A 6,968-nucleotide genomic window follows, 5' to 3' on the forward strand; every position below is an offset into this window, starting at 1 on the left:
GATAAATAACGTTTATAGTGCTCCCCGTGCTTGGCTAAAAACATTTCTTTCCTGAATTCTTTATCCAGCATTTTACCACCTGGTGGAACCACTAGTTCCTTGCACCATTTCCACATGTGTAAGGATATGTTAGGATGCCTGCAAAGTATTCTTGTTGCTCATCCCCCGCCCCACCTGCACATACTTATCTTCCAGAAATAAATCTGAATAAAAGATGGCTATTTTCTCCCTTTATTTTTCTGGTAAGCAGTTTTAGTACAAAGGTCTTACTTCAAACACATTTCCCAAAATAGAGCTCCTCCCCGTTTCCCCCATCCACTAAGCTTGAGCCCTGGATGTATGTATGGGTGTCTGCATCAACTTGACCTTGCTAATAGGATAAAAGAGCTGTCACACCGTTTTGTTTTGTTTTTTGAACTTTTAGTCCCAAGGTATTAAATGTGAATCTATGTATCCAGCATCTCAAAAGGAAAGAACCTAAGTCTCTTGAATTTTTCTTGTCATACTTGAAATGAGAAAGGAAGATCAAATGCAGCATGGGCGAATTAGATAAAATTCACTCAGCCTTTTGTTACAGGAATAGCCAACAGTGGCAAAATGGTACAGTTTGAGGTTTGATATTGTTCATCTTTTAACAGCATAGTCTATAGTTCACTTTTCTTTCCATGGGAGAGAGGAGAAAGAGGGTTTCTTTTCCCTTTCAAAGGTATAACCTAGAGGTTGTACAAATCGTATCTTCTCACATCTTTTGGCTAAATCTACCTACACAGGAGACTCAGAGCGCAGATTTGTTTAGTGGGCATGTGCCCAGATAAAAATCATGGGTGTTAGAGAAGTTGTTTTACTTTAAAAGAAAAGGGAAGAATGAACATGGAGGTGACATGCAGAAGTAGCTCAATGTAGGCCAAGATGAGAAGAATTCTGCTACTTGATTGCACCAATGATGTGAATGAACTTCTCAGGACTGAATGGCACGCTGAAAAGTGGTTCAGGTGGTCATTTTTATGATTCTGTGTTTTCTCTTCACAATTACAAATTTAAAAGTAGCACCTTATCTTGAAAGTGAAAAGGCACAGGTTCTAATCCCCTCAATATCATAACTAACTCAGACTTTAAGGGCTTTTAATTTTATGGAGTCCTTATTTATTCATGTCCTCTCTTCACTGAGACTACTCTACATTACCTTTTTGTGGTGTAACTTCTTTAACTCTATCTTGACTATCAAAATAAATGGTTAGGAAATGGGAAGATTGGGAGAGACACACAGCTCACTTGAACTGGGTAAAGGAAGTATGTGTGTATCTCCAGATGCAGCCTCATGCAGTGTCACTGTAGTGAGTTCATTCTAACCACCTTGTTACAGGCCAAACTGGAAAGTCAGCCATGAGAGCTCTCCATCTGCGTCTGTGTTGGCTCAGTGTGGGAAAAGGATGGACCTGGTTCCTTTAAATTCATCAAAGAAAACTGGGTATCTCAATTGTCTCCCCCATGGTACTCCCGAGGAAGGAAAGGCATACAGAGAGCTAGATGCATGGCAGGCAAGACAGCAGCACTGGCTCTTTCACTTTTCTCAACCTTCTCTCCAGCAGCTCGTGTTCTCCTGTGTTTCCTTCCTGCTTCTGTCACACGCTTCGTTGGATCAGACTTTCTTTTCTCTTTCTGATTCTGAATTCTCTGAGCTCTACGAAGCTCTGCCAGGCCTCCCCTCTTTTCTGTCAGCACACGTTGACATTCTTGTTCAATATTTCAGCTCTCCATTCTGTTGTTCACGTCTCTCATCACCCTCATGCATAAATAGGCAACTGGCTCCTAGATCTATTACATCTTCAATGTTGATGTCCACAGCCACATTCCTCAATTCTATCCCATGTTATATGCCTTTTTTGTTCATTCCCTACCTTCACAATGGAATTACAGACTCCTCTCCTCCATGGTAAAGCCAAACCAAGCAAAATAGGAATGATAGTCTCTATTCGTCTGAGCATATGGAATACACTTCTGACACATTTCCTGGGTTCTCAGTCGTTCTTGATTCACACTGACAAAGACCTCATTGTTTTTACAAAACTTTGGAACTATCTCCTTGCTTAGTTCTCTACCTTCAGAAGGCTAAGCCCTCAGTCCAGACTCACTAATGTTTCTGGACTAATCTTTGGAAACAGATCCATGCATTGCAGCTCCACAGACATTGCATGATGACATGATGGAGTAATGAACAAAGTCCTTTGTGATTGTGATATGTTCTGTCCTTATAGTCGTGTGTGTCAATCTACACACACACACACACACACACACACACACACACACACACACACACACACACCATGCACTCAATTGCAGTCTTTGTCATTCATTTTACCCTTCACACCAATGAATTATTAACCCATCCTTCTTCCTCTGCCGTAGATATCTCTTTTATTATTTTCTGGTGAAATCTATTCACTACTCACAATTTTTAAGCTTTTTCCATTTGTTTGGACCATCCAAGTTGGAGACTCTAAGTTTTGCTTCTCTAAGAACTAGCATGTTTCTATTATGACATCTCATTGTAAAGCAATTGGTTATTTTTCTGTTCTCTATTGGCAGCAGACTATGTGATACATTCACATAAAGAGCATCTTGTCATTATCTACACTCACACTACAAAGAGAACTATAGAAACAGAGAAACATAAAGTGAGTGACTTACACGTGCTCCATTGGTTAGAATGTAATCTTAAAGCTATATCCAGCTACAACATCTTAGAGGCAGCATCACTAAACATTCAGAAGAAAAAAAAACACCAAGACTATGACAAATAGCCTGTGCACACCAAGTGGAAATACAATGTAGGCAGTAAACGTATTAACATTTAGTGCCATCTTACTTTCTTTGTAGATCATCAAACAACAACAACAACAAAAACAGACTGATCCAGCTACTAAGTTTGAGCACAATCCCAGAATCCTCTAAATATTGTCCTTGGGAATAGAAATCAGTTGATTTCTAATGAGAAATCTACTCACCATCCCTTGTGAATCCTTCTTTAAAGTTCAGACCCTACCAGGATACTCAACATTGTGGATTGTGCCTTGACCCTTCTTTTATTGAAGTGACCCCGAAGCCCTACCCAGACCATCCTGGCTCTCTCAGAGATAGTATAGTAGGAACATGTAACTGGAAGCTAGAGGATTTTGTTATAATTTTCATGCTGTTTCTTTAAATCATTTATCTTTTCTAATCCCTACTTTTTAAATCTGTGAGTTAACAGTTGTTTTACCTGTCTGGAAATTCAAGACTCACAGATAAATGATTCCACTGACCATCTTTGAACCCAAACTCATCAGAAGTTTTGTTCTTAATTGCTATTAGTACAATTAAACTAGAACCAAAGTTAGTGTTGCTAAATCAACCCCGAGAAACTGACCATTATGGCTGCTTATAAAACAATATATTTTAGAATCGCAATCACAATATGTTTATATTGGAGAACATTTTCAATAAAGTGTAAAATTACTATATTATATGGCCTTATTTAAATTCTTTGGGTATTTCTTTTAGCCTACTTTAAAAAAACAGCAAAACTCATATCTGATGCTACAGACATATTGATACATTGATTTAATATGTGAATTAGCTTTAGAATGAGTATTACCATTTTAATCTTGGTAATATTGTAGCTTTACTGATTAAGACTTTATAACTTGCTTGAACATTGTTGGCACCAAAGAACTTTAGGGGGTGAGCATTTCAACAACACTCTTAAAAATGACCATAGCCACTAACTCACCTGTATTCCCTGACACCCAAAGAACCTGTTTGTAAAACTGTCAACATCAAATGCTGGATATGTAAATCTGATAGTATAGCTTAACTCAAGAGCTGAAATTCCCATCATTTAAAGAGGAAATAAAAGACATCAATGCATTTTATTCAGTGTGGAATTAAGAGGGAAGTTGTTGCTCAGTGGAGTGAAGAGCCAAGTTTGTGGGCAGGTAATGTCTTCTATATATACCCAAATAAATACTTCATGGCTTCATCCTGCTTCTTCACCTCTCCATACTTGCTCTTCTTACTTATTAAGGCTTTTTTCTAAATCACTATGTATGTGTTTATACCTTCAACAGCTGGAGCTTTGTTAATAAGTGTAAAGGGATATTATCTGTCTGAGTTGGGATCCAGGCAGCCATTGGTAGCAACAATATTCTTTCTCAAGCCACCAACCGGCATCAGGTTGGCCTTCTCTGGAACCGTCAATTGGGGAGTAGTTGAGAAGGGTCAAATCGCCCCAAGATGAGGAGAATTGAGGAGAGCTCCAGAAGAGGAGCCCTAGGGCCCAGGTTTGGCTTTGTAGGATGCAACTAGAAATAAGATGACTGTTTTCATGGGGGGCTTTGTGAAGCTCTTGGAAGAAACAAGTCTTCAGCTCCTAGGTGATCAAATGTGGCTTGGAGTGAGAGTGAGAGTATCCCCTCCCCTCCCCATCCCCCTCCTCCTCCCCCTTCCTTTTCATGGTTGCCTTTTTAAAATTTTTTTTATTTTTTTGTAAACATACTGTACAGAGGGGTTACAATTACATGGGCAAGATAATGAGTACATTTCTTATCAAGCATTGCAGCCTCCTCCTTTGTTTACCCTTCACATCCCTTCCCAGCCTCCCCCCCACCCCCCACGCACCAAAGCTTTTCGTTTTCGACATGACAACTTGTACTTCTCATTGTTGCAACAGGTCCACCTGTATCCTTTTTTTTTTTTTTTTTGCTAGTTAATTGGAGATGAAACTCTCCCATGCTTTCCTGCCTGTGCTGATTTTTTACCTCAATCCTCAGGTTTCAGCTTCCTGAGTAGCTAGGGTTATAGGTATGAACCACCAGAGCCTGGCTTGTTGCTTTCCTTCTACTGTTTCGGTATACATGGAAGACTTGGTAGCTTTAGAACACTGAAAGCAAACCTTTCCACAGTGAGCTTCAAAAACAGGAGAAAACTTGTTTTGTTGTTGTTATTTTTGAGACAGAGTCTTGGCAAGTAGGCCCAAATTTGAGATTCTCTTGCCTCAGCTATCTGAGTACTCAGATTATAGATGGGTAATGAATAATACAGATTACACCTTGTCAGGCAAGAATGGATTTTTAAGAGACAAATATCTCCCTAGTAAAGCATGTAGGAGAAGAGACAGGCCTAGTGGTTACCCATGGAAAATAATTAAGTTTGTCAGTATCAACCAGAGCATCCACACAACTTGTAAAACAACTTGTAAAACAGGACACCATGTCAGGCAATTGGATAAGAAGATTACTATAGATAATTGTTACCAGTAATGCCAGAAAAAGTTCATCCCTTTGGAATTTCCCAGCAGGAGGCTTTGAAAGAGAAAAGGATTCTAGCCTGGGTAGAAAGAGACCTAAACAAGAACTCTGAACTGTTGAAAATTCATTTACTTATGCGAGTGGCAAGGACCTGGGTACCTCAGCATTACACATGAGTCAAGTATAAAGATGACAAGAATACAAGCTTACCTTGGGAATATGAACTGGTATTCTAATAATTAAGGGAAGAAAATAGGGGTACTTTCTTAAAGCAATACTTTGAACTGCAACATTATTAATGGAATATACCTTAAATAATTTCAATATATGAGCTAGTAGAATATTTAATAAAAAATATGATACCAAAATGTTTCTCTTAGAATCAGCTATTATATCAGCCCAATAAGATGAAATTTCAGTTTTTTATCTATAAAGATCTAAATGTAGATTTAAAGATCAAATGATTGAAAGGAGCCATGTAAAAAGTCAAAAGGCAAAAAAAAAAAAAAATTGGGAAAATGAAAATACTTGCCACCGGAAGTGGCATTGTGGCTCAAGTGGTAGAGTGCTTGCCTTGAACTGAAGAGCTGAGAGACAATGCCCAGGCCAAGAGTTCAAGCCCCATGACCAACCAAAAAAAAAAAAGAGGGAAAATACTTGCAACCTTTCTAGCAATCTAAGGCCTAACAACCTTAATATGTAATAAATCATTAAGGAAATGCCAGACCCCTAATTAAAAAAAAAAAAAAAACTTGGGCAAAACATTCACAGAGAGATTGGTCAATAATGGAACTCTGTAAAACATGTTAGCCTGATTGGGAATCTAGGATATTTAAATTAAGTAAATTAGGTTGTTTCCTTGCATTTGAATATGGTTTCATCATAAGTTCAAGTTAGCAAAATACAAAACACAGTGAAATTATTATAGCCTTTCTGGGTGACAATTTATATTAAATAAATAAATAAATAATATTTTGATAATACATTAAGGGCTCATCAGATAATTCTATCAAGCAGATATATATGTATATATGGAAATATTTTATAGTAAAAATTAAAGAAATATAGAATAAAAAAGCAATTTTTTGTGTATCAGTCCTAGGGCTTGAATTCTGAGCCTGTGCATTCTCCCTTAGTGTTTTGGTTCGAGCCTGGCATTCTACCAATTGAGCCACGGCTCTACTTCCAGAATTTTGATGGTTAATCTTGTAGACTTCTCTGCCTGGGCTGGTTTTGAACTGTAATCTTCAAATCTCAGCCTCTTGAGTAGCCACAGGTACCTGGCTAAGAAAAATTATTCTCTCACTTGGACAGGTCTTTATGAATGTCTTTGTAAGACTTTCTAGTAGTTTTATGTTAAGTACATCCTGGCATCATAACAAAATGTGCTAGCAATCTACACACATACCTTTCTTCAGCACTGATTTCCACAATATCCACACTAGAGCTCAGAGTGCCAAGAGTCAGAGTCAGTATCCATCCCGAGGTTTGTTGCTCACTCTTTCACACCTCTTTTTTTTTCCCTCTGACATGTTTTTAATCACTGTCTCAATGGAAGGATAATATCAAGTAGAATGTATTCTTGGAATTGTCTTATCACTGGGAACTTTTGATAGCAGTCAACCTCAGTCAAAACAGTAAAGGAGATTTGGGTAGGAGTTCTATTATTGGAAAATTAGGTAT

The sequence above is a fragment of the Dipodomys merriami genome, unplaced genomic scaffold, assembly GCF_024711535.1.
Source record: "Dipodomys merriami isolate MVZ:Mamm:240054 unplaced genomic scaffold, mDipMer1.0.p SCAF_13, whole genome shotgun sequence".
In the NCBI taxonomy this organism is placed as follows: Eukaryota; Metazoa; Chordata; class Mammalia; order Rodentia; family Heteromyidae; genus Dipodomys; species Dipodomys merriami.